Below are 26975 nucleotides of genomic sequence, written 5' to 3'. Positions count from 1 at the left end.
TATTCATTTCCAGACAAATGGATGCCTGATGAAAGGGTTATTAGTTGGGTCCATATTTACAGTCCCCACAATTATTACCAGGATAGTTGAAGCTAGCAGACATGGATTTTCCCTGCATTCCTGTTCCCCTGGTACTCCCTTTTGACCCCCAGAAAGGTATCTGGAGTCACAAAACCTGTGTGGACAGGAATCCGTGCCACATCTGTTTCAATACCTGAAATGGCCTTTGAAAGCTGCTGTTTGCTCCATCAGAAACTTATATGTAGCCATCAGTACATATAAGGTTCTTCAACAGAGCACATAGTGGTTCCTCAGGGCTGTTTCACATCTGAGAAATGCCACTGGGAGGGGTAAAGGCGTGAGTCCATTCTCCCCACAGACCATAATCCCAGTCTGAATTGGGCTTCCATGCACTTGAGAACCAAACTTGCCCAGAACAGGTTCAGGGGAGGATCCCTAGTGATTTTGCCCCATCCAGGGATGAAACTCAGAGACCTGGGCTGTTTCCAGACGGCTTACCTGCACCTGGGACATCGCACCACATTTCAGATCATGCCGGGGAAAACGCAAAATATTGCGTTTTCTCGCACGAGTTTTGTGCGACGTTGCACAAAACTCGCGCGAGAAAACGCGATATTTCACGTTTTCCCCGGCATGATCCGAAACGTGGCACGATGTCCCGGGTGCAGGTAAGCCGTCTGGAAATGGCCCTGGATAGAATCTGAGGAGTTAATTGCAAAATTTGCCCACTTACCTTGAAAGTATAGTTTCTAAAACTCCAGCTGAAAGGGGGGGATATCCTTATTCCGTTTTTCTCCCGACAGCTAGCCCCAAAGTAAAAACAAAACATTTTTCTCCCTTCTTGATTGGTAACCCAACAGGTATTTTGCCTTTCAAGTTTTTTCCCTAAATATTAAAACTTTAATAAAATATCCATGGGAGAGGGGGAGGGAGCTGCAAAACAAATATGCCCGTTTCTCCATCAACTTTTGGAGGGATTTGGGCAAGACTGTCTGCAGCATTCCCGTTCTGACATTGCTTTTCAAAATGCCGTCTTGTTTTGTTAAGCTTGCTTTAAACAGAGCTCTGCATGTAATCCTCGTGTGGTGAGGTGCATCGAACATTACAATGGCTTAGAGAGCAGCAACATGTGGACCGCTGAGAAAAATGCCACCATTAATCCCTGTCTTCTCTATGTAAATCTCCCCCTTCACCTTTCTGGCTAGGGTGCACTATTCCATGTACATGCATACAAACAAAGGATTAGGGTGTTCTTTCCCAAAGGGTAAGATTATGGCAAAAGGAGTACTTCATGCCTTCAGTTCTGCATGGAGAACATGCCACATTAGAGATCATGTAAATTGGCATCTCTCTGGGCCAAAGCACTTGCTTTCAAATGTAAACTGTAGTGTAAAGCACTTACCATGCCGCTAGTCCTCGACTTACTTTGCATTCTAGAGACTTCTTTTAAGCGGAGGTTTCATTGCTTGTTAGATCCCATTGAATACGGGGGAGGGAGGGAATCCCACAAAAAATAATTCAATGAAATGTCATTATTTGTCAAAGAACATGCTGGATGAATAGGGTTTGATCAGGTTTGCACGCAGCTTGAATGCTGCAAACATCTTTTTCCTCTCCTCAGATAAATTATATGATAAATCTGAGCATCACTCGTCCAATAATGTATTCACTGAATACTCTTTGACCTGCTCTGTTCTGCATCGGAATGAGACAGCAAGGCTTCCAAAACTCCCTAAGAATAATTCAGTGAACCAGCTCAGGCATTTCCCTCTTGACCCAGTTTTTTAAACCAATTATACATTGTGAAGCAGCAGCGGAACTCCTGCAGCTAGGCAGGCAGGCAGGCTACAGTGACTACAGCGCTCGAGCTGCATTAATACGGATGAGTCCACCCCCTCCCCCCCATGCCCCATGGATCAGATGGCAAAGAGCAAAGGGAAGAACGCATCACATTTTCCTTTCTTGTCCACACACACACACCACTGGATCTGCTTTTGTAACTTCTACTATCTTGACACTTGGAACTGAGCGACATGTTTGACAAAGTCAGTTCCTGGACTGAACTGGTCACTTTGGACGGCATGTGTCTGACTGCCCTCCAGCATAAACTCCCTGCATGTAGAAATTAGTAAATGAAAGATAAAGATTGTATTCTTCTCCTTTCCCTGATTTCCTGGCTTCCTACATGCAAGGATGTTTTCAAAGCCTGGGTTAAGATGCAGTTGCTCTCTCCCCTTGCAGTTGAAAGTGGTCAAGTCCCAGAAGGTCTCTCTGCTTAATGCTGTTGCTGAAAGTGTACGTCCTCCTTAAGTTCTATTGGACTAGTTGTCTCTGAAAGGTCTTGAAAGTGTTTGGGGGGTGGGTGGGAAACGCACTTCTAGTATACACAAACAGGAAAAGGCAGTCCCACTTCATCTAAAACCGTTGGTATTGCAGAAAATAATTAGGGAAGGCCGTGGAGCCTTTTTATCATACTTTTAAAAATATTGTTCCAAAGGTGTAGTTGTGTTAGTCTGCACCTTAAAGGCTAACAGAATTCATTTCAGCATAAGCATTCATGACTGAGAGCTCATTTCATCAAACACATGAAGTATATATCCTGTATATACTTAAAGTTCCAAGCAACAGAAAGGCAGAAATGGGAAGATACTGCAAACAGGCCAGCTTGGAAGAATGACAAATCACAGAGAAATGATTCCATACGCAGAGATTCAGCTATACATACCCATGCCGCAACCACTGCATGCAAACTTTTTCACGGTTGATTTAGAGACAAACTACTTGTTACATTTTTTGACAACTTGGATTCCTGGACCCAACTCACTGTCACCACAGCCACACAGCCACTGTGAGGAAATGCATTTTTTTTAAGTCCCCAGGAGGCGGACTGGGCTCAGTCAGGATGACGACGCACCCCGGTGTGTCTTTCCCCTATGTGACTGTGCTGGTTCAAGGTTCCCTGGACCAAACTTGTCAAAACACATAATATGTATTTTAGCCCTAATGGCCACACTGCCTCAACTCCTATCCACTAATTTTTCACCTGTACTTGAGATTTACTGGTGACATTTATATCATCAGGACACATGGAAAGAAAACTCTGAAAAGATTCCTGTGCAGCTTTAACAACGGACACCCTATCATCAAGCTGAGCATGGACCAATCCATAATATGGGCAAGCAGACCATGAGCTGACCTGGTGGATCCTCAGGCATCCCTACTAGTCAGAGTTAGCCTGAACTACAGGACAAACCAGGTACAATCCATGCCATAGAATCCCATGGCTTTGATGTCAAAATGGAAGCTGCAAAACCAGCAAGCCAAAGATTGCTGGGCCGCCAGGATTCAGACATCACACTGAAACTCAGTTTAATCGAGCCATGGTTTATGGTGACACCTGAATGCTGAAAACCATAGTTTTTAACAAGGCGACAAATGGACTGCATTTCAAACAGTCGTCGCAGTCAGGAAGGGTCGAGAAGAGACTTAACAAAGCAGCAGTACAGATTAATAAGGATTTAGAGAAATGTCACCATGTGGGGGAGAGAAAGTACTTTAAGGTCTCACATATCTCCACCCCCAAAGCTTGGCTATGGTTTATTAAGATTCAATGAGCCAGAGGTTTATTAAGCAACATGTTCAATCTCTGAATCTACAAGCATCATCAAATTTCATTGGAACAAAATATCACCAACGGATGCCAAGGGCACATTATTGTACCTAGCAACATCTTTAGGTTCCAAATTAACCTTTTCACAGCTGCCAGGCACTCTGCAGTGCCTGGTTTTAGCAAATTACATTCCCGGTTTTATCTCCTGTGAGTCACAGCATGCAAGGAGCCTGGAAGACAGTTGTTTTTTTCCACAACTGCTTCTACACAACAATTGTTCACAAGTTTCTGGCTGCTGAGAGACCGTTTTGAACTGCTGCAGGCTACAGGCAAGGACAGAGTGAAATGGGATGGGCAATCAACTCATTCTCATAGATTGTTGCCTTTTGACTGACAAGCTGACATATCCAGCTGACAGCATCCTCACTGTCTGTTGGGCACCACCAGTGGCCTCCAGGTAGGCAAACTTCAGTGAAGCCACCCTACCTGCCAGACTCCTTCCACGGCATCTTAAGCTTATATGATGAGTTCAGGGAAGATACTTTTGGATTTACAAAATTTTAACCTTCCTTCTCAGTGGCTATTTTTTGAAATTACATTAAGGAAGGTGGAAATCCTTTTAACTAATTTAACAAACTGCCTTTCATTGGTGAACTAACAAAACGTATTTGCAGATGGTCAGAATCTCAATATACTTTTTTTGAGTTACCGGAAACATAAAATGATGTACACTTTAATAAACAAAAGCTCATTGTTAAAAGAAAAGGTCACCATTTTTCTCTCTACCAATTAATCCATTCAGCAGTTCTAAGAGGGAAGCATTTAAGAGCTGAGCAGAAAATCATACGCACCTAGAGAACCAATGTGGCATAGAGGCTAAAGGAATGAGCCACCACTCAAGAAATCCTTGGTTCAAATCTTTCCTCTGCCATAAACTCCCTTGATGGCTTCAGGCAAGATGCTGTCTCTGTCTAAGCTTCAGCCCCCTATCTGCAGTATGGAGATAGCATACCATCTCTGGCCATTTCCACACACGTTGAATAATGCACTTTCAATGCACTTTAGCAATCCTTTGGAAGTGGATTTTTTGTTCCACACATGGGAAAGGAGTTCCAAATGTTCACTAAAGAGTATTGAAAGTGGATTATCCAACGTATGTGGAAGCAGCCTCTGTTTACTGAAACGTGCTATTATATTTACTCAAAGGGCAGGCGACCCTGAATGTAAGACAATTCCTTTAAAAATATTATTGGACAAAACTGTAACTTGTATGCAAATATAAGACAACCACCTCTTTTTTTATGGCATACCTGGGGTCGGGGGGAACTAGTCTTACATTTAAGTAAATACTATACCTTCTCATGTTGTTGAAAGGGGTGTTATCTCATTCATTCATGTGATCCTGTGCACATTTACCCAGAAATACATCCCATTGTTTTCAAATGTGTCTTGCTCCCAAGTAAGCATGCACAAACTTGCAGGCATACTTGATTAATTGTATGTGCTTTATTTGTTTGGTATATTTTTAACTATTCTCTTCTAAAGAGCTCAAGGCAGCGTACATCATTCTCCCTTCCTCCATTTGATCCTCACAACAGTCCTGTGAGGTTGGTTATGCTGTGAGAGAGATTAGTGACTGGCCCATGGTCACCAGGAGAACTTTATGGCACTGTGGGAATATGAAGTTCTAACCACTACACCACTCTGGAATTCACTAAATTAATCAATTAAATCTGCATATAAGCATATTTGGGGGCGTTGTTGATATGCTCATAGCTCCTAGTAAGCACCGCCTTGAAAGAGGCATTGCCTCTTGTCTGTGAGAGAAGGGGAAAGGCCTCTTTTGAGCCACTCACCTTTTTTTCCTCATTTGCATTTAAACTAATTCAAACATAGGAAGAGAAATTTGCTGGCCATTGAACCTGGGGCACTTTTTAACTGATCAAAAGGATTTTTTAAATCAACATTTAGTGGACTGGCTAAACATTGCAATCCTAGTAGCTGCTGCAGAAAATTTCAGAGCATTGCAGAAGGTTTTATGGCACTTCAGAGGCAGGGAAGTAAATTAAAGCTAGCTTGCCAAAGGGAAGCTGTATTCTACTGAAATATCAATAGATGTGTTCCAAAGCTTACACAGTCCCTTGTATAAACTGGACCATCCAAAGCATACCAACCTCCTAAGCCTTCCTCAACGCAATCACTCCTCATTATTTAATTGCATTTTCCCCCTATTAGGCAACTAATAATACATTCCCTTCCCCTCCTCCAAACTGTGTTCTGAGTTTCCCTTTTCTTCCCTCTCTTCCATAGATAGTGTCCTATTGTTGTTGTAGTTCGTTTAATTTCTTTTTATATCCTAATTGTAATGACTTTTGACCCTGTACAATCAGTACTACTATGACTATGACAGTTTCCCCTCTGTCAGCCACCTGGTGTACATATCGTGAAACATGAACATTTTTCACTCTTGCAGGAGCTGCAAAGCCATGTTTTTGGCACTTTTTAAAAATCAGTCTTCTGATAAAGAGCCTGTCCTTGAAACGCACTGGAGTCATTGTCCTATGAGTATGTTAAATGTTGCACCTATGATTTCCTCTCCTTTCTGAGGAGTGGTTCACGCAACCATTTTATCTTTGGGGTGATTTAACACCATAGTTTGCTTTTCTTCAGCCCTGGGCAGTGAGACCATTTCAGCACTTGAGGAATTCCTGACTCATCAACTTACTTTGTGATTCAGCCTTCAGACCCTCTGATAGTGAAGCCCAGCCCAAACAGTGATCTTGACCTAGGCCTAGGCTACTTCAGAGCCCAGAATTCCTCAGACAGAGGATGAGAGGGAAAGTCCCCCCAAGACTGCTCTAAAGTGGACAAGAATTTACTAGACTGCAAATCTGGGAAGCAGCAACTTAGCTTTTTTTAGGTAGAAGTTTGGATCGGCCAACCTCTCAAGAGTCTCCTGGAACCTCCACTTGAAAAGGCACAGGGTGTTCACTGATGCCATAGTGTTAGGGTTACCGGGTCCCCTTACGCCCTGGGCAGGAGGTTGGAGGCCCAGCATTTACCTTATGGCTTCCCATGCCGTGCATGCACACTTCTGTCCTGCACGATGACATCACTTCCAGGAAGCAACATCATCACACAGGTCATGTGCCACCCTGGGACTGCTCCCACACTCCCCAGGGGGTCGAATCAGGCCCAAATTGGTCTAAATCTGGCCGCTGCAGAGCACAGGAGTGCTCCCAAATCTGGCCGCTGTGGCACACAGGAGTGCACCACGCCACCCAGGAGAGTGCTGTGCCACCTGAGAGCACGTCCAGGAGATGCGTTTCCCCTGCTGGCCAGGTAAGTGTAGGCGGGGAGTGGAGGCTGGGAGCAGGGGATTCATCACCCTTGGCGGGGGACTGTGATCCCTACATAGTGTGTGCTAAAAGAGCACAACACCACTCCCTAACATCCCCCCCCCCCCCATTTTATTTCTTTACCTATTTTAGTTTAAATATGTATAAGGCTCAACCACTTTCTTTGAATGAGAAGTCCAAAACAACCACCGGGTTCTGGATCTTGTCACATCAGGATCTCTCACCCAGGTAGTCCTGCCAAGCCTGACCCCATTACCTAGAACAGGAGGTAACATGATTTATTTTTATTTCAAAATCTACTGGCCCAGGGATAGAAAGGCAGTGATCTTCGTCATTTCATACTCATAGTCTCCAAGTCACAGAACTCCAATATTCAAATGCAAAACCCATATGTTCCCCTAAGGCAAACATGTAACAATTTATTCTAGAAACACAGAACTCTCCTTTGAGATTCTTCAATGTAAATCAATCTGAATTTCAGTGACCTGAAGCCAAACACAGGTTAACTGTGACTGTATCAACAATAGGTCACCTTCACTCAGGCAAATCAAATACAGCAAGCTGATATTCAAGGCAGATCCATAATCAATAGTCACCGTTTTCTCACCTTATAGTAATGAGTTCAGACTTTCCTTTCCTCTCAAGCCTTTTAAGTGTTTGGCTCCTGTTCCTTTGATCTTCCTTTTTTTCAAAGAATAAATTGTACAGCTCTTTGCTTTTGGCTCTTTTTTAAGTACTGGTTTTTATTAATGCATTTGTGTTATTGTTATTGATTCTACGATTGCTTTATGATTTTTAATCTTCTGTGCCACCTTGGGCATGTTTGTGGAAAGGAGGTTAATAAATCTTAAAATGAGTATAATAACAAAAGAATTCTAAACTGTGTAGTGGGGGTGGCTGGCTCTCTGGGCCGAATTGGAACAATCATCATTTGAAGCTCGAGCTTGGCTGAAGGCTTTTTTCCCTTAAAGTCAAAATGTTACACTCTGACATCCAAGAGGGATACCTTGGTTTGATCAGAGAGGACTCTTATGTTTCCCATTGAGAGCCCAATCTCAGAACAGCACTGCTCTCCCAGTTTGGTGTAGTGGTTAAGAGCATGGGACTCTAATCTGGAGAACCGGGTTTGATTTCCCACTCCTCCACTTGAAGCCAGCTGGGTGACCTTGGGCTAGTCACAGCTTCTAGGAGCTCTCTCAGCCCCACCCACCTCACAGTGTGTTTTGTTGTGGAGATAATAATAACATACTTTCTAAACTGCTCTGAATGGGTGTTAAGTCATCCTGAAGGGCGGTATATAAATCAAATATTATTATTATTATAAACTTATAGAGCAAGGACTTCAGTTTCTTAACCTTCCTTAGGACTCCCCTCAGTCAGTCACCAGACAGGAAGCTATGAGCATGATTAAGAAACATTTATTTAAATATGATTACAACAGCACGATTTGTAAAGCACGATGTGATTGCTCTTCTCAGTTGGTATTTTTCCATTCAGCCAGCTTCCTATTGCTCATATTTGACTGTTCCTCGATACAGGCATGTCTTTATGTTAGTGTGCCTAAATGCCATACCATCTAGAATTTTGCGAGGTACTGTAGGGTGCCATGCTCTGATAGAATATGTGATTGTGGTGTAGGTAGTATGGTAGTATGAATACAGTCTTTTAATTCTTCCACTGCTCCAAAAAATAGATCATATGGAGGCATTACCTCTTTTCTTAGCAGATAATAGTAGACTCATCACTCTTTCAGTTGTGAAAGAGTTTTTTGTGATTGATTTTCGCAGCCAGTTAAATGTGGTCTAGCTTTTTAAATTTTAGTAGCCTGCTTAAAATGGATAAGTTAAGCAACAGTATGTGGTAGAGAGAGAGAGAACAAAAGTTACTTGTAAATAGAAGCCTGCCATGGATCATACTGTTTAAACAAAGTATTTATATGTTATCCTTTTTCCAAGACCAACGACATGGTGTTAAGAGACCTACAGAAAGGTAAGGGCATGCCAGTTATGATGTCCCTGTATGCTCAGCATAGCAGCACACAAGCCCTGAACATCAGATAGATAGACAAATGGGCAGGCAGGCAGATGTTTTTCAGAGAACAACCTTCGTTCTTCTGCCAAAGGAGTTTCCAAAATTTTCTTTTATCCTGTATAAACATGACATTTGAGGACCACATTGCAATGTGTGTCAAACCTCCCTCATCATCCCTTAATAATGGATAGCCCTAGGGCTTTTTTTCTGGGAAAAGAGGTGGTGGAACTCGGTGAGTTGCCCTCGGAGAAAATAGTCACATGGCTTGTGGCCCCGCCCCCTGATCTCCAGACAGAGGGGAGCTGAGATTGCCCTCCGCGCATGGTGCAGAGGGCAATTTCAACTCCCCTCTGTCTGGAGATCAGGGGGCGGGGCCACCAGCCATGTGACCATTTTCAAGAGGTTCCGGAACTCCGTTCCCCCGCGTTCCTGCTGAAAAAAAAGCCCTGGATAGCCCACTGACAGGCACCCTAAGGATACCATCTGTACAAAACTTCATTGCACCTCTGTAGACCAAGCATCACTAAAATACGCAGGCCATCATTCCATATACACACCCATAATAATATCGTGTTGCTAGCAATAATATAAACAGACCCCCAACACAGTGGGCTCTACAGTTCAGGTGAGGTGACTTCACACATCCTGCGCACATTTCCCTTCCACTGTTCTCTGGAATCAGTGAAGAATTTTAATCTGTGAGGGCCGTCATGCTCTGGCACAGCTCCCACAGTGTCTTCCTCCTTTTCCGACAAACAAATCATTCTGTGACTGAAATCAACACTTGAACATGCTTTCGAGAACAAATTGCCTCGCAGACAGTAATCAATTCTATGTCTCCATGTTATTACAGCTATAACTGAACCCTAAAAATTAACCTGTCTTTTGGGAATGCCCTTCAGACAGAAGTAAGCAAATCTTGTATGAGGAAATGATTCACCCTTGTTGTCTTCAAAGCAGGGATGCAAACAGGGCTTCCAGGTCCTCCACTATGGCAGGAGATCCTCTGCCCCCCCAGCCCCCCAGCCACTCACCCCTCCCACTGCTTACCTGGTGAGTGGAGGGGGGACAGGGTAAAACAGTGGAGGCAGCTCTTAGGCACATACATGAAGCACCTGCCCACCTCCATTGCCAGATAATGACGTCACTTCTGGTATGATGTGGAAGCAACAGGCCATGCTGAGGGCCAATTCTAAAAAAAAAAGGCCCCAAACACTATGTTTCTCTAAAAATGGCCCCCATCAATTTCACATCACACTGGAAATAATGTCATTCAGTGGCATGCGAGCGCGCAGGGTGAGTGCCCATTGCCCTACCATCTCCCAGGACCCGACAAACTAGATGCAGATATCTTGGGCCTTCCAAAAAGGCTTTCTGCCTTGTAAATGGTTCAATATGCACCTAATCATGGAAATCAGTATCTGGGGGTAAACAGTTCCAGTTTGGGAATATAATTGTTCCAAAGTTCAGTGACAAAACACAAGCTTATGCATTGAAGCCTCTAGGCTCAATCTCTGGCATTTCCAATTGAAAAGATCTAGGGAAGTGCAGTTGGAAAGTAATTCAAGCCAAACACATCATGTACATTAACTTTCAAAGAGCGACTAACCTGAATTAAATTTCCTTCTACTTTCGGATAAATGCGAGGTCTGGTCGTTGTTCCAGTAGCACCACCCCAATGTCTGCAGCTACACTCTGCTTTCAGTTTCCCTTTCTCCATGCTGTCTTCGAGTATCTTTTCCCCCAGGACAGCAACGGGAGAAAGAGTGACTGAGAGGCACCCCATCCAACTACAAGACTCAGCCAGTGTTTGTACTACACAGCATCATCTCTGTCTGGAATCTGTGTGCATCACTTTACTTAAGCGTATAGATCCAGAGGAGTTAGCCGTGTTAGCCTGTAGTAGCAAAAATAGAAAAGAGTCCAGTAGCAATTTTAAGACTAACCAACTTTACTGTAGCATAAGCTTTCGAGAATCACAGTTCTCTTCTTCAGATGCATAAGCAGACATGCTCCTTGCCTGAGATATACCACCCAGAGGAATTAGCCTGATGATAGGAATGAGCAAATGCCTTCCTTGCATCTGAGAACACTCTTGCAGAAGCCAGGATGAGGACAGAGGCAGAGATATTTGGGTATAAGTCTAATCCTCTCCTCCTCCAAAGAAGACCAGCAGATGCCTCCTGACACCTTCAATGAAAACGAGACAAGGTTTCTCTTGTATCCTTTGTAAGGTTGAAGGGCTGCAGCGATGCTTCGAAGGACAGCCAAGGACCCAGAAGCTTATCTTGCCATTTTTCATTCTCACAGGAGCACACACACACAGTGAAGAATCCACCTACTTTTTACAAAATGAATGCTGAAACTTCCACTGTCCCAAAATTAAATACCAACACATCGGCCAAGATGACAGAAGGATCGGGTCTCTCTGTGAGGATAACTCTACTGGTCTTTCTTTACCACCAAAAACCAGCCCTTTGAGGGACCTGATTATACAGGAGTCCACCTGTTCATGTGTAAATGAGGATAAGAACGGGTGTTTTCTTTTCATAGAAACAAAAGATGTAGGAGAAGGTGTGTAAAGCCAACACCCTCCCATAACTTATGGTGCAGTGATCCACTGTTTGAAGTGTTGAATTTTCTCCACGTAAACCCACCACCAGCTTTTCCTTCAATGGATACTTGGAAGTAATTTAAGTTAAGCATAGGCTAGAAGATGAATAGGTAGAGGGACCGCAGCTCAGTGGTACATGCAGGATGACCCAGATTCAGTCCCCAGAATCTTCAGTTTAAAAGATAAGATAGTTTGTCATGAGAAAAATCTCTACCTAAGACCCTGGAGAGCAGCTACCAGGCAGAGTAGACAATACTGACACTGATAGACCAATGATCTGTTTCAGTATAAGACAGCTTCATGTGTTCACATGAGTAGCGCACAAACAGCTCCCTCCATAGTTGCCTGAGATTGGTGTAAGCAGCCTTCTCGGTCTGAAAAAAAAAATGCAACATCTACCTGTGAAGATGTTGGTGTGCCAACAAACAGAAGAGATTAGAGTTGTCACTCTCTCCCATCAAACACATGAAGCTGCCTCAGACCATTGGTCTATCAAGGACAGTATTATCTATTCTGATTGACAGCTCTTCAGAGCCTCAGGCAGAAGTGGGTCACTTCACACACTCCCCAAACCTCTTGACAGGAAATGCCAGGGATTGGACCTGGTACCTTCTGTATGAAAAGTACCTGCTCTACCGCTCAGCCATGGTTCCTCCCCACTTTTGTTCTGTGGAAATAGAAATTTAAGATGAGGGGATGGAAACTGTAAGCAGAGTGAACCCCTAAATGTTATGGCACTACCAGAAAAGGCCAGATCTGTGCTAAACTGTTTGGACTTGAGAACAAGAGGAAATTTCATTTGGATGGTTTCAGGTGGGTAGCTATGTTGACTTCTATTAGAAGGCAAGATTCGGGTCCAGTAGTTCTCAGAAGAAATGATCCTTGTATACATTGGTAGAGATCCTACTAGTATACATTGGTGAAGATCCTGCTAGTTATCCACTCTCGCTATTTCTTATTGTATGTTAATTCCCCCAACTCTCAAGGAGACCCCCCCATTTAGGGTAACAGCAGCTATTTCATTTTTTAGCAAGGCTTATGGTTTCCTGGACCCATGTGATTCTTTAGTCGCACAATGAGCCATTGAGGGCTGGAGACAGGTTACTCCACCCCTAGCAGACCCCCACAGGCCTATCACCCATCCTCTCCCAGCTCATAGGGCAACTTCCAGCACCTGCTGATTGAGTCACTACTGCTCAAGGCCACCTTCACCCTGGCCTTCTTCAGGGCCTTCAGGGTGGGGGAGCTAGTGGCCGGCTTTTCAGGCATGCTCAGGGACATTTCACTCCAGAACACCAAGGCGCACATTTTCCCCTGCCATTTCAAGAGTGACCAGGGAAGCGGGGGGCTTGTATCTCCCTGAGGGCAGCTGGGTCCTCTCCATAGCCTGTCCCCACATTGTCGGCATACCTGGTGGCCCACCCACAGGGCAAGGGACCCTTCTTGGTGCATGAGGATGGTTCTCCCCTCACACACTTTCAATTTGTCAATACACTGTGGCTGCCCCTGGGAGCCGTAGGCTTGCCTGCTGGAGAATTCAGGGCCCATTCCTTCTGGATCGGGGGCCCCACAGTGGCTCTGAGTTTGGCCTGCTTCCTGCATGCATCCAGTCTGTGGGCAGGTGGTGGTCCAGCACATACAAGGCCTACATTCAGCTCAGGCTTGCTTTTAACCCCCTCTCTTTTTAGTTCCTCCAGGATGGATTACTGGACACAACATTGTTCACTGGGCAGCACCCTTTGCAGAGGGTTCCGGGTGGGACCTGGACCTAGGACTTCAAGACATGGTCTTCATGAAGTGGATCAGCACAAGGGGGATGCTGTGGGATCCCATACGAGTGGGGACCTCCAGATGCCTTAGTGATGCAGCTTGGGGAGAACAACTTGTGCAAGTGATCTTGACTGGACCTGTCACAGGTGTTTCAGGTAGACCTGGGGACTCTGTGGGGAGATTGTTCCACCCCTCATGGCACAGGGCCTTTTCACACAAGAAGATTAACTTGGCAAGACGGAAGGTAGCTAAGATTGTGGGATGCTTTGTGGAAGCAGCAGAGGGCCTGGTTATTCACCATCCCCACATCTCCTTTCAGCTGGAGTATGGGGTATACCTCTCCATCTGGGAACAGGATATCTGGCTTAGAGATGGGCACGAATCAAATTATGACCCCAAAAAACGCACAAACCAGGCCGGTTCATGGTTCACGAACCAGTGGTTCATAGAAGCTCGTTTCCATGAACTTCCACGAACTGGTCTACTGGTTTGTTTGGGTCGTATTAAAGGGGCAGTTTAAATAGCCATTTCCCCAGGGACATGGCCATATAAACTTTTCCTGCCGCTTGCAAGCAGCAGGTCCCTTTAAACTATCAGCTGGCAGGTGGCAGGGGGGAATCCCCCCTTGCCACCTGCCAGCTGATACATTAAAGGGACCTGCAACTTGCAAGAGGCAGGGCCCTTTAAACTGCCCAAACCCCAGTCCCCAGCCCCCAGCCCCACCCCCACACTTACCTTGCCCCGCAGGCCCACAGCGTCCGCCGCCTCCTCCCGTGAGGGGCAGGAAGACTGTTTTTGGCTTCTCCACCACTATACAGGCCCGCAGGGCAGTGGAGGAGGCCAAAAACAGCCTTTCTGCCCCTCAAACGGCTGCTGCAGCCATTCGAGGGGCAGGGAGGCCGTTTCCGGCCTCTTCCTCTGCCCTGTGGGCCCATACAGTGGCGGAGAAAGTCAAAAATGGCCTTCCTGCCCCTTGCGGGAGGAGGGGTGGACACCACGGGCCCACAGGGGAAGGTAAGTGTGGGGCTGGGGCTGGGGGTTGGGGTGGGGGCTTGGGGTTGGGCAGTTTAAAGGGCACTGCTGCTTGCAAGTGGCAGGTCCCTTTAAACTATCAGCTGGCAAGCGGTGAGGGGGGGGATCCTTGGGGAAATGGCCATTTAAACTGCCCCTTTAATATGACCCAAACGAACCAGTAGACCAGTTCCCCTTAAACTATCAGCTGGTAGGCTGCGAGGGGGGGATCCCCCTCTGCTGCCTGCCAGCTGATATTTTAAAGGGACCTGCCATGTGCAGGGCAGGAAATGGCCCTTTAAACTGTCAAATGCCCATTTCCCTGCCACTGCTAAGCGGCCAGAAAGGTTCATTTAAACCCCATGAACCATGAACTGGTTCATAAACTTGCCCCAGTTCATGCTAGTTTGTAGTTCGTGGTTCGTGGAAACCCATGAACCACGAACCTCATGGTTCATTTTTTTTGTGGTTCGTGCCCATCTCTAATCTGGCTACAGGGTGTCTGGGATGGGCTGAGGGGTTCGTTGCAGCTATAGGAGCTTTGGCAGAAACCATTTTGGGACTCTTGTGGAGGTTTTGGCATTGGGTGCAGATCCGTTGGGGCTAAACAGGGTCTGTGTGCACTGTTTCCCCATAGCTGGGCATCCTCATAAGGAATCTTGGGGCAAGGCATGGCAGGGACAAGCCTAGCACAAGGGCTGTCAGGGCATGCCTGCTCCTAGGTGATCAGGGAACCACACAGAGGCTTACACTCACGTACAATCAAATTTACTGTCATCCCACAGTTTCCCCCTTCAGCAGGTGGGCTGAAGGGGCGAGGGGGGGAGTCATTGGATGGCAGGCAGATCAGCTGATGCTGTGATCCGTGCCCTATGTTGTGCCAATGTTCCTAACACTGTAACTAATACAGTTGTGGCCTTTTGACTCCAGCTGATGCCTCTGTCTGTTTGTCACCTTGCCCCCCACCCTTGAGCTGGCTCCACAATCACCAGCCATATAAGGTGATTTAAGCCTCCAGTTGTTAAGCAGCACAAACGTCTAAAGAGAAACTTGTTTTGCATATCCCAAGAGCATGCTTGAGACATCTTGTACAATTGTTACACGTACAGCAAGGAGAAGGAGGATTACCAAACATCATAATGTGGTCTTCAGGGAAATTCTTGCAGATACACTTTGTAGCTAAGTTAAAACTTTAAGTCTGGGAGATGGAAGAAATTACAACACAGAGTCTCAACATTTGTTTGAAGAACTTTAGGTCTTAAGCCAAATGTAGTTGTCCCACCTACAGCATGATTAAGATATTTTCCTACTGTTGACATGCACGTGTGAAAAATAAAAAAGCAAAAAACCCAGAAGAGCACTTCAAACTGGGTTTGTGAAGCAATTGATATCCATGCAGGATCCTCCTGTACTTTATAATGCGTATGTAAATTTGGTGTTAGTTAATGAGCTTTTGGTAATAGATACAAAAAGCAAAACAAAGATCATCCATCCTTATCCTAGGAATGCATTCATCTTCATATTGGGTTATATACTGTAGAAACACACGATGGTACCTCAAAATCTCATGTCCATGTCTACATAGGACTTCAACGTTTCCTGCTGGCTGTGCATCCATAAATACAACAGCATTTCCACTCAATCCAGTTTTTGCACAACAAATGTGTATTTGCTTTCCATTTGAGGCATCACTTCCCTCAAGATAATACTTTTATTTGGAGGCTATTGCATTTTCTGACTTTTCAAATGTTCAATAGTATGTCCTTGAGGAAAAGGTGATACTCCCCCTTGAGAGCAATTGCTATTGTGGTTGCTGTATGGAATGGGATTATGTGTCAGGAGAAGCTATGCCTTTTTAAATTGTTAATTTAATATCTGTTCTGTGCTCCACTGTTGAATGGGTCAGTGTGAGACCAAAGAGTTAGTTGAATTTTTTTTTAAGTAGCTAACAAAGACTTCTCTCTCCTCCCCACACTCCATAGTTCTTCTTAATCCATTCACAAAGTTTATTTCAAATCAAAATCAGTTCCAGAAAGTCAACAGTAGTAGTAAAGATAAAAGGAATAAGAAAATAACGGTAAAATAAAATAAGGGAGGCACATGCAGTGCGAGAAGCACAGAACAGCGAGCACAAATTGTAGAGGGATGGAGAGATGATGTCTTCCTCCGATAGGAGGATAAAATGATTGGGATTCAGTCAGCTGCTTGCGTATCTCACATGCCCAAAGGCAAAATTTAGCAACTTTAATAGTTATCTCCCAGGAAGAATCTGAAAGGAGGGAGACATGAAGTTGTTCAGATCTTCCTGGTATGGTTGACAAGATTGGAGCTGTATACTGGAAACGAACGTCGTTATGGAATAAGCAGTGCAGCAGAATATGGTCAATAGACTCTACTTTCCTTGTATGGCATGGGCAGAGCCATTGAGGGAGTGGGGATAGTTCTTAATTTGTATATGGAATATCCTAATTTTATGTTTTCCACTTTTTAAATGTCACTTGTAATGTCAAAAGACAATTGTGAGGCACTTGAGAACCGGCATCACAAAGTTGCTAAGAGCAAGTGCTGTGGTCTACGAAGTCCCCAGTTCAAATGTGACCTCTGTCATGAGTTCAGTGCCATGAATCATAAGTAGACATGGGCACGAACAGAAAAAAAACCTGAACATGGTGTTCGTGCCATCCATGAACAACGAACACTGACTAACATGATCCTGTCATAAACATGTTCGTTGTTTGTTGTTCGTGGGGGTCAGCAGGCTGTCCTCCAGCCATCAAGATCCCTACTACACCACTCCCAGAAACCCTACCTGAGCAGGCAGCAGGAAATGTACCAATAATAAATAATAGCTTGGCCCCAGAGCCTGGCAGCAGCCCTGGAACCTGAAGGGGTAGATCCCTATCCCACCACACACAAAGAAAATTCAAGCTCCAATGCACTCACCCTTTCTCTCTAACAGCAGCTGTCTCTCCCTGAAAGCCAGAGCTGGGAGCCCCCCTCCCCCCTGGTCTTTTCCTCTTGTAACAAATTTGGAGCTCCAGTCCACACTTGGAAGGAAGACCTGCCTATCAAGCTAAATTGGGCTTAGATTGGGGTTTCCAGGGAAACAGCTTGAGTTCAGACAGAGTTCAGACAATCCCTGCCTGAGTTGCCATGGGAATTGATTGCAGGTGCCAGACTGTCTGGCTTGATGAACAGCAACGAACGAGGCTTGCAACGACCACCTGTTGGTTTAGAATGGGGCCTCACAAACAGCTTGTTCGCGAACAGCAGATTGGGCTGTTCGTGGGTTTTTTTAGTTTGTATTGCTGTTTGTGCCCATCTCTAATCGTAAGTGACATATTTCCTCAGCCTAACTACCTACAGGGTTATATGAATACACTTCTCTTTGTTCCTTGGAGTAGGAGTGAGATAAAAATGTTCTGAATAGATTATTCTGAAATAATCCATCCTCCATTGACTTAAAGGTCAAGATGATGTTTTATTATTAGGATTGCCGACTTTGGGATGGGAAATTGTGGATATTTGGATGTGGACCCTGGGGAGGGTGGGGTTTGGGGAGAGAATGGACTTCAGCAAGGTTTAATGCCATAAAGTCCACCCTGCAAAGCAATAATTTTCTCCAGGGGAACTGATCTCTGCAGTCTGGAGGTCAGTTATAATTCCAGAAGATCACCAGGCCCCACATAAAATTTTGCAACCCTAGTTTAAGTATCCTGGAAAACATAAATATTCTAAAATATGTCCTCAATCTCAGCAGGTATACTGTGTGAAAAGGAATGGCTGTGTATGGCATAATGAATTTTTTACATACGCACTAAAGACTATATCCATTTCTTATTCAATGCTTTAACTTCCAGAGACTTTGAGAAGGTAGCTCAACATCTCCCCCTCCCCCCAAATATGGACCAAAATTGGGATTGTTTTTGGTAAGCAAGGATCAAGTATATGCTACAGTAAAAACTTTTGTTAGTTTGATGAAGCTTTACCCATTTTCAAAAAGTCCTGGGAATCTTAATTTGATGAGAGTGCTGAGAATTCTCTATTAGAGATCCTAATTGCCCTCACAAAACTGCAGTTCCCTGATAACAGGAACTTTTCAAATCTATAATAATGGATATACTCTTAATCTCATTAATTTTATTTGAATTCTGTTTCCTGAATATATAAACTTTCATTGTTTTTGAACAAATGGGCTATTTTTTCTACAGGAGGTCTTTTTTTTTCTTTCTGCCTTACCACAAGTATTCCTTTCGGCATCCGGAAGATGTTTGCTTAAGGTAGATTTTCATTACATAAGCAGGTACAGCTTTGCTGGGAACTAATGAAGTTGATTTAAAGGGTCTACGGAATAATCAGTCCCCTATGTTATTTAAGATTATCGACACTTTGGAGGCCAGGCATAAAAAGCAGTTCATTTTCATTTCAGCTCGTAATTGAAAATCAGTTGCTTCACGCCATTCCTTTAGTAATTCTTCTCTTTCCCTCTCCATATCCCCCTGCCTCCCATTCACATTCAGCTGCTAAGTCTCTACTCATGCTCAACAATGCAAAGTACTCCATAGAGACATAGAGACTTATGGTTTATGGATTTAATGCCATTTTACAAATATTCTTAAAGTTTGGCAGAACTGATAAGAGACCAGAGGGAAAATCTAAAATAATCACATTACATTATCTCTGTTTCATATTAACTATGTACCACCTTGCTTTGGAAGTTCATCTTCATACTTACGTTTTTGCTCCCCTCCACATTTTTGGTATGTTTAAGTTTCTCCTTCTCTTTCACCTCTTCTTCTTTTTTGCAGTAGCAAGTAGAAATGGATGAAAGACCCAGGAAGGTGCTTGTTAAAAAAGCAATTGCTCCTCCTGGGAAAACACCACTCTTTAGATTTTATTCTTCTTTCAGCCTGGATTCTATTATGTGGTTCTTTTTCTCCCAAGTTTTAAAAGATGGTGGCTCCCACCCAGCAAGTGTTTGAAAGCAATAGCACACATGTCTCAAGGGCTATCAGAGTTTGTGTTTTTCCTCCACCAAAGAGGGAAGGCATTGATCGAGCAAGACATCTTTTTACACCTGAGAAAGTGTGGGACTGCTGAGAAAATGTGATGTCCTTGCAACAGTCAAATGCTACCTTCAGGAAGACAGTCTACCTTAGACCACAGAAAATAGGAGGGGAAAGCAGCATATTTGTTGTGCTATGAATGAGATATCTGAACAAGCATCAGCAGGCAAAGTAATAGTATTAACATTTATCCTCCAAAAGCCCTCTAAAGCCATCCAGCCTTATTCTCGTTTAGAAAAGATAGAAGTGAGGGAGTAGTCAACTTTTTTTAGCAGACTTTCATAACTTTGGAACTAAACAGTAAGAGTAACAGGAGTTCTCAAATTTGTTGAGTCTATGGACATGTTTGGATTTTAAAAACAGGCAATGGGCACCACCATAAAATGGCTGCCGTCTCTGGGGCACAGCTGGCTCCTCAATTAACCCAATCTGGGAAGAAATTCCCAGCCCCAATCTCCTTCCATCAAGAAATTGAGGAGTGGAAGGAAAAAAGGTCCTCCATAGTGATGCTCTATAAACTTTCCCTAGTTTCTAGGATCTTTACCAGAGAGACTGGGAGAATTGCTAGAGCATCACTCAGATGTGACATCACATCCTATCGAAACTCCATCCTTCCCAAGCACCCCCCCCCCATGCCACCATCTCCTGGCATTTGCCTAGGTACTGTTTGGAAGCATATGCACAGTTTACCACAAAGCAGCTGCCTTGGGACCAATCACAAAATGTTGAAAAGTTCCAGGCTGTGTCATCTTATGATAGAGTAGCTGATACTGAATGTGTGATCTCTGCAGACATAAAAGTAACTCGGAAGCCCCTTCTGTTCAAATGATATGAAAGGAAGACAAGATTGGCTGTTTGGCTTGGGGAACAGATGCTTTGGAAAGGAAAGAATTGGGCACCAGGAAATACACCGATGGGGATTATGGAATAGACTCAAAGGGTTGCTGTCAGAGATCAGCTATTTCCAGTTTGGGAGCTATCTTGTGGAGTTTCTCAGAGAGAAATCTTATCTCCCATGTTATTCAACTCTAGAGAAAGCCTTTTGAAGAACTCATTCACAGCTATGGAGTTGGATGTCACCAATATGCAGATGACACCCAACTCTATATCTCACTATCCAGGTCCCCACAATATGCAGTGGAAAACTTGGATCGCTGCCTGACAGCTGTGATGAAATGGCTGAAAACAAATTGAAACTGAACCCAGACAAGATGGAAGTGATGCTTGCTGGGAAGGCAGAGATCATGAAGGACATTGTACTCCCCACTTTCGATGGAGTTCATCTGACCCTTGCAGACTCAGTTAAAAGCCTAGGGGTTATACTGGATCCAGTGCGACTACTAGAAAAACAAGTTAAGGCAGCCACAAAAAATACCTTTTAATAACAACAACAACATTTGACTTATATACTGCCCTTCAGGACAACTTAATGCCCACTCAGAGTGGTTTAGAAAGTATGTTATTATTATCCCCACAACAAAACACCCTGTGAGGTAGGTGGGGCTGAGAGAGCTCCAGAGAGCCGTGACTAGCCCAAGGTCACCCAGCTGGCTTCAAGTGGAGGAGTGGGGAATCAAACCTGGCTCTCTAGATTAAAGTCCCGCACTCCTAACCACTACACCAAAGTGGCTCTCACTCTAGCCTGGAAGATGGCTTCTTAGCTCGACATGGCCAACCTGACCATCTGGATCCATGCTATGGCAAAGACAAGACTTGACTATTGTAGTGCACTATACATAGGTATCTCATCCAAATTAACTAAGAGACTCCAATTGGTGCAAAACGCTGCCGCACGACTGTTATCAGGCTCAAGAAGGAGCATGAACATCACCCCCATTCTGCAGTCACTCCATTGGCTAACTATCAGGTATTGTTTATCACATACAAAGCTCTTCATGGCCTTGGTCCGGCATACCTACAGGACCACCTCCCTCCCTATGTTCTTCCATGGCAGCTTCACTCATCTGTACAGGCGAAATCAACAGCAGCCCATACATGGGCTTTCTCTGTGATGGCCCCTACCCTGTGGAACAGCCTGCCTGAGGAGGTCAGGAGAGCCCCACTCTCCTAGCTTTCCACAAATGATGCAAAACTGAATTATTCAAAAAGGCTTTTGTATTGTAGGGAGGGGGTCTCAGATGCTTTGCAAATGAGTTAAGGACCATAGACTTCACCACTATTTTGTCTTACATACTATCTGTTGTTTTAAATATGTGCTCCTATGAGCTACTTGTGCTTCATGTTGTCTAATGTCACCTCTAGAATTGCTTATGTTCTGTCTTAGCATTTCTTCAACTCTGTATTGGATTCTATGTCTTTGTAAACTAATGCTATATCTCTGTTTATTTACCCTATGGCATTGTTTATAGAAACGTCCTTGAAATTGACAGTACTAATCTTACATTTTGTAATCCGCCTTGAGTCTCAGCGAGAAAGGCAGACTATAAATGGCATAAATGAATAAATAAGTAAAAATTATAGTGCCCACAGTCAAAACAATGGGGATCGCTGCCATGTGATGTGTGCAGGTAGTTCTGTAACATTCCCAGCTAGCACTGTCTGTTATCACCTGTGCTGATGATGATGACCCTAGAATTTCCCTGTTATAGTATGAACTTGCTGGGATCAACAGGGAGATCTGCATTCTCGGCCACTGTTTCTACAGTGAATTGCACAGACTGGATGGTAGTAAATCACCATAACTCAGTTCCATTAATGAACATATGAAGTTGGTTAATTCCACTTCTGATCATTGGTCTATTGAGGCCAGTATGGTCTCTGGAATCTCAGAACTCAACATCTTACTTTTTTTTTTTAACGTTTGGGAGGTCTTTGATTCATAAGAACTCAACATCTTACCTAACATCCTTAGCCACAGCAGAACATTACAATGAAAGAGTATTTTACTCAATTTATCAATCTGCATCTTCCATAGCTACTCCCTTCCCAACTAGCTATTAGCTCTCTGCAAAGGAAATGCTCTTCTGACTATAACTTGACAAACGTAATCATTCCTAAATTATTTTTACACACTGCAGGTTACCAATAAAAATGTTAATATAACATTATTTTTCACCTTAATGTAACTTCAAATTAAAAGGATGAAGAGGCCAACACATACTCTAATATGTCTTGAAGTCTTTCCAAATGTAATTCTTTCCCACACTAAATGCCAGCAGCATTTTAACAAGCCCGCTCCCCACCCCCTACCCTCCAGCTTCAATCCAATTTAATTTCTAGGAACAAAATAGTGTTTCCTTCAAATTCTAAAAAAAAAAAATCCCATTGAGGTTACACTGGGGAACAGCTCTGGAGAAGTGATAATGGACCCCTGCTATTTTGCAGGCACAACTTTAAAATTTGAAAATAATCAAGGTGACATTAATTTGCAAAGAATCTTTCTGGCTTCAAAATCAACCAGTGGGGGGAAATGCAAGCAATATAGTCCATTCTGTCCTAATAATTTTTTAAAAACCTTCCTCTTTTCATAGAATTTTGTTACACAAAATGATTTACAATAATCCTGCACACCTTAAGACTCACCAAATTGAATTCATCATTGTATGACAACTCTAATAAGTCTCCTTTCCAGCTTTTGTGGCCTCCTATCGGCAGAAAAAGTTAAAGTAGGTTTTTAAGGCTTTGGTGAGCCACCCTCCATGTCTGGGGTGAACTGTGATAAGCAGGGTTGATTTTCTGGGGAAAGAGGTGGTGGAAATCTCAAGAGGGAAATCAGGAAGAAACACACAGGATTCTTTGAAATAATATTATTTTCATGCACTATTGCTGAGTATTTTCAAGAGGTGCCGGAACTCTGTTCCACCGCGTTCCCACTGAAAAAAAGCCCTGGTGATAAGCGAGTCAGAACTTGTGCAGAACTACCTTAAGATATTGCTCATCTTGAACATCACACAGTTGACTTGGCTTTGCTGGTAAAAATGGGCTTCCCGGTGGTAGCAGCGATGGTGGAGAGGGAGAAAGGTGCCCGAGGCTTAATGGGTGACAGCCATCCAGGTTCAGGGGGTGGGGTGGAGGAAACTCACAGAACCTCGCATGAAAAAGCCATCTGTGCTCATTTTTTTAATATTTCAATTTATATATATTTTAATTTATATACCGCCCATCCTCAGGGGCTCTGGGCGGTGAACAAGTTAAAATCAATAAAAACAAAAAAACAACAATACTAAAATCAACATACAAAACAATAATGAAATAAATTAACCAAATGCAATGGTGGGGAGAACCCCCCCACCCCAAAGGTGGGAGGCCGACATGGCACTGCCCCCTTCAGCCACCGAACGCCTGGCGGAACAGCTCTGTCTTTCAGGCCCAGTGGAATGATAATATGTCCTGCTGGGCCCGGGTCTCCATTGACAGAGCGTTCCACCAGGCTGGGGACTGAAAAGGTCCTGGCCCTAGTTGAAGTGAGGCAGGCTTCCTTAGGGCTGGAGACCACTAGTAAACATTTATCCGCTGATCGAAGCAGTCTCCAGGGAACATACAGGGAGAGGCGGTCCTGAAGATATGCTGGTCCCAACCCACTCAGGGCTTTATAGGTAAGAACCAATACCTTGAACCATTAAGGGACCCTTGAAAATATCCATTCTGGTCAAATATTGGCCTTGTCTGGTGTGTATCTAAAGCACACCCCGACTCACATTTCCTTTGATTTATAATAGCATAGAGTTAAAAAGCCCAGTAGAACACCTTGTGTCAACCACAAGTATAACTTTCAACATAGCACTTCACCAACAGGTGTAAAATCCATCACTGTCAGCCATTCCTATGCATCAATTCCCCTCTTCAGACTGTTGAGATGATATTTGCCCATTTACAGCGACTTCTTTTTACAAGCACCATGTGATGTGTATTTTTATGTGGAAAATCTATTTAGGCCTGTGACGGATGAGGAAAGATAAACTCAGGTGATCTACATTTTCCTGCAGGATTTCCTACTTCATCATAAAAAGGAGGTTATAGTTTTCCAGAATATTAGTTATAAAACTGAGCCTTGTTAAAATTACAATCAGAGAATGTAATAACTGAATTATTTTAGGTCTATATTATAGTGCGTTACTCTTCTTGGGTTACTAGGAAGGGCTGCTGTATGGTAGACTATACCTTTGACTCCCTGGACCACTGCTGTGTTGGAAATCACATGGTTCCTTCCTTAAATAATGTATTCCCCTATAGTTTTAGCTCTAGACTTTTTCAAAGTCAGTTTCTTTAAAATTTAATCAGTAGCTTTATCATTGCCTGCAGGCAAAAGGTGCCAGAGCAAAAGTGCCTTCACAGCAAGGAAATCAGACATCTCATGGAACGGCACTTTCCCTTGTTTATACATTTTCATTTAATTCTCATACAAAAAATTAAGTTTTTCAAAAGAGAGAGAGAGAGAGAGAGAGAGAGAGAGAGATGGTGGATATCTGAAACTACATCCAGATTACCTCATTTTAGCTATGGCATAATACCTTGTGGGGTGGACTCCAATGGTTATTTGAAAGAACCCAGCTGATCTGCCTGCCATGCCAAGGCACACCTTATGCCCACGGAAGTCCTGAAAGCGTTCTACGTGGGATAAGGCAGCCTTAAAGACCAAGGCTTGTATAAAATTATAGTTGGTGCTCCTTCGTGTAAGAATTCATGTATTTTAAGCATGACCCTATTTCATCTATGAAATGAAATGTTGGAGGACATGATGTACACATAGGCTTCCAACTGGGTTTCATTCCCCTCTCCTGATCTGGCTTCATTATTTTTAGGGAGTCTATTTGGTTTATCTAGCAGGAGATTTCTGTATTTTAAACTACTATGACAGCCAAGAGAGAAGCAAATATTAGGTTATTTAGGTCCTATAAACCTAAATTGGTTTTCAACTGGTTTAACAGTAAGGAGGTATTGACTCCTTATCTAATTTTGTTCGGTTCACATAAAAATTATCTGTTGAAATGTGGTGGTGGGGGGTCTCTACAGTTCCCTTTTCTCATATATCCAGTACTCTATGCAGTGATATGGTATGTAGGTATAGTTTCATCTTAAACCAGGCACAAATTCCTCTTGTGAGACCTGAGCAATTGACTAGATATGCCAACATTACTCAATGAAGCTGTTTTCCAGTTACCTACTACTCTCCAACCTTCTCATGTTTTAATTTAGATTGTGAGTTGGCAAAGGAAACCTGTCTTACATGCAGTGCCTAATATATCTAAGCATTTTATACGATACTAAAAAGAAACGGGTAATGATAGAGAACTATGGGGGCACTAACATGGTGCCTATGACTAGAGCTCCTTCAGCAGCACAGAAAATTCAAAGGGCAATGGGAACAGGTGAGGGGATAGAGAAAGTGAGGGAGCAGCTTGGGGATATAATTGATGTGGCCCACCTCTGACCTGTTAAGGAAGCAGTTATTTAAATCATTGCCACATGGTTTCCAATGTTTATCACTCATCAAGAGCCTCTGAGCATGTATGGTATAGATCAGAAGTCTCCAATCCTTTTCAGCCTATGGACACCTTTAGAATTCTTGTATAAGGTGGTAGGTGCCGCCACAAAATGGCTGCTACATGAGGAGATGCCAACTACAAAATGCAAGGGACTGATGTTATATATAACTCTTATCATAACAATACAATGTTTCAGGCAGAAGCTTTGTTGAACAGAATGCCTTTTTAAAAGAACATACTGTTTTACAATATTTTCTTGCATACACACAGTTTACCCTCAGTCATGCAGTGAAGAGCCTTGTGCTGTGGCGGCAGCTGCTGCTGAAAGAAATGTTTAAAAAAAAATATTCTGCACAGCCAGTCAGAAGCCCTGCTGCACAAAATTCTCCTGGCCCTACCCACTTTCTAAAAACACTTGGTGGGCACTAGGAAAGCAGTTGGTGAGTTCCATGAGGCTCATGGACACCACATTGGGGATCCCTAGTATAAATCAAATATCCTGCATATTTATTAAGAAAGATATAACAACAACAACAATAACATTCGATTTATATACTGCCCTTCAGGACAACTTAATGCACGGAGAGTGGTTTACAAAGTGTGCTATTATTATCCTCGTGACAAACACCCTGTGAGGTGGGTGGGGCTGAGAGAGCTCCAAGAAGCTGTGACTGACCCAAGGTCACCCAGCTGGCTTCAAGCGGAGGAGTGGGGAATCAAACCCGGTTCTCCAGATTAGAGTCCTGGCACTCTTAACCACTACACCAAACTAGTAAAGGTATAAAATAAGCATATTGATAAATCAATATTCATGGGGGAAGCTCAACCAACATGTATGTGGACACCAGAGACTTAATGGTTCACCACTAGAGATGGGCACGAACCACATTACGAACCTCAAAAACCCACGAAAATGGCAATCGCGCGATTGTGACCTGGCGGATCGTGATCGGCCACAGCCAACGAACCAGCAGTCGGGAGAGGCCTGGTTCATTGCATTCGGGTGCAGTTCGGGAAGGCAGACAATCAGGTGCCAGCAATCTATTC

Source organism: Eublepharis macularius, chromosome 6 (genome assembly GCF_028583425.1).
Source record: "Eublepharis macularius isolate TG4126 chromosome 6, MPM_Emac_v1.0, whole genome shotgun sequence".
Taxonomy (NCBI): Eukaryota; Metazoa; Chordata; class Lepidosauria; order Squamata; family Eublepharidae; genus Eublepharis; species Eublepharis macularius.
This window is presented reverse-complemented; position numbering follows the sequence as displayed.